General features: G+C 36.2%; 1 non-coding gene across 1 annotated transcript; it reads right to left on the bottom strand.

Annotated features, from left to right (window-relative positions):
* Positions 1 to 957: 957 nt before the first annotated feature.
* LOC123457132 lies at positions 958 to 1,060 on the bottom strand. The gene has a single exon (XR_006634906.1). It is a non-coding gene; the product is annotated as a U6 spliceosomal RNA (small nuclear RNA).
* Between the last annotated feature and the right edge of the window lie 1,493 nt (positions 1,061 to 2,553).

Genomic DNA, 2,553 nt, shown 5'->3' with positions numbered 1-2,553 from the left:
CTTGTGCACTTGTCTTTTGTGGGTACTAGGAAATAGTAATTTTTACAGACAATTCCTGTACCTATACACAATATACCCTGATATTGTCACCCTCTCATAACTGTTGCTCTCCCACCTCTCACATTTCCTTGTCCTATAAATCACTATTTTTTTTTTTTTGCTCTGAGGTAGGGTCTTACTCTAGCCCAGGCTGACCTGGAATTCACTATGGAGTCTCAGGATGGCCTCAAATCACAGCAATCCTCCTACCTCTGCTTCCCAAGTGCTGGGATTAACAGTGTGCTCCACCATGCCTGGCTGAATCACTAATTCTTTACAAGTCACTTATATTCATTGTTATCTCTTCATTTTCCCTCTTTTTCTCTATTATCAACAATTACAAACAAAAAGAATCAACAAAGAGAGAGAATTACATATTTTTTCATAAAGTTATGGTACAGTTTTAGGACATGTGTGACCATGTTCCTATAGCAGGTTAGATTGTGAAAAATATGCATGTATACTCTCATCCCCCAAATACAAAACATGTCATATTATCTCCAACACAGAATCAAATTGAATACTTACACAATAGTGGAAACACATCTTGAATTTCCCTTTCATTATAATAGTTAATTTGCAATATCATAGAATTTACTGAGACAAAATCCACTAAGAGGTATTCCACCTTTGGGACTGAGAAGAAATATGTGTTCAAGATTAAACAATACCATTTCTTCTACTTATTTTATGTGCATAAATGTTCTTTATTTAAATTATGGGACACTTGTGCTGGAAAGATGGCTTAGTGGTTAAGATATGTTCCTGTAATGCCAAAGGAACCTGCTTCCATTCCCCAGCACCCAAATAAGCCAGATGTATAAGCTGGCACATGTGTCTCTAGTTTGTTTGCATGACTGGAGGCCCTGAGATGCCAATTCTCTCTTTCTCTCTGTCTCAAATCAATAAAAAATAAAATAAAATATGGAGCACTTCAGGAATTAGTTTGCCATCCCTGAACAGCCTCCATGTTAATCTAACCTGTATCATTCCAACTTTAGTAAATGTACTACTGAAGTGAATGGTATCTTGCTTTTGTCATACCATTTTCAACTACGTCATCCCAAATCAAAACTGTCTCTGATTCAACAAACCCCAGATATCCTACCTACAAATATAGAAAACTCAGTAATTATACTCCTTTATTACTGGTATGATGTTAAGTCCCAGTTATTTTTTGCAGGTATATCAGCCTAAATTTGGCTGCATTACATTTAACTTAAGATTATTTAAAACCTAGCTCCTGGGCTGAAGAGATGACTTAGCAGTTAAGGCCCTTGCCTTTAGTAGCTGTGTACCTAGATTCTATTTCCTAGTACCCACAAAAGACAAATGCACAAGGTGGTCCTTGCTTCTGGAATTTGTTTGCAATGACTAGAGGTATTGGAGTGTCCATATTCTCTCTCTGTCTCTCAAATAAATTAATAAAAAATAAAAGTTTTAAGTGCTGAGTTCCTAAGAATAGCAGTGATATAAATAAAATTTGGGGTGGAGTTACTAGAATATATTTACTACATTTGTCATTTAGTAATTGTGTGAGTAGACCATGTGCTTAATATATTAAGGTTTTAAAATTTTAATTTGCAGATGAGGATTTGATGACAACATAGGAGATATATGCAGAAAATGCAAGTATTTGGTTTCTTTGCCTGAAAGAAAAACTTGCACTCATCCAAACTTGAAAAACACGGCTGGATATTGGACAATTAAAATAATTTCATTTAGGTATTTGAGATGAAGTGAGTGAAAGAGATAGAGAAGGATGAAAGGGGAGAGAGAAAGAGAAGGAGAGAGATTGAGAATGGGCATTCCAGGGCCTTCAACTACTGCAAATAAACTCCAGATATGCCCCCTAACCTCTGAGTCTGGATTTAAGTGGGCAATTGGTAATTAAATTTGGATCCTTAGGCTTTGCAGGAAAATGCCTAACCTGTTGAGCAATCTCCACAGCTCTACACAAAAATATTTATTTAGATATTTATTTATTCATTCACTTATTTGGAGAGGTGTGGAGTTGTGTGCCTTTAATTCCAGCACGATGGAGGCAGAGGTAGGTGGATCACTCTGAGTTCAAGACCACCCTGAGACTACATGGTGAATTCCAGGTCAGTGGGGGCTAGAGTGAGACCCTACCTCAAAAAATCAAAAAAATAATTCATTAATTTACTTATTTTCTTATTAATTCATTAATTTGGGGATGATAAAGCAATAAGGAAGAAGTTGGAGAGAATATGGTTGGACTATGTTTACTCCAAATCCTGATATTTTCTACAAACCATCAAAGTATCTATGGGTACATTGTCAGTTTTCATCAAAATGACAGTAATTTCATTCAGTCCATGTATTTCCCACAAATTCTAAACAAGCACGTGCAACAGTTTGAAAGCATGGAGGACATAAACTGTCATGTGTTCAACACATCACATCACATAGTGACAACCTTAGAATGCAATGTAAATCATCAGTCCTCGGGTTTCTGTATGAGTTTGCATTATGAGGACTTGCGTTGTGCTT

The sequence above is a fragment of the Jaculus jaculus genome, chromosome Y (genome assembly GCF_020740685.1).
Source record: "Jaculus jaculus isolate mJacJac1 chromosome Y, mJacJac1.mat.Y.cur, whole genome shotgun sequence".
NCBI classification, from domain to species: Eukaryota; Metazoa; Chordata; class Mammalia; order Rodentia; family Dipodidae; genus Jaculus; species Jaculus jaculus.
This window is presented reverse-complemented; position numbering and strand designations above follow the sequence as displayed.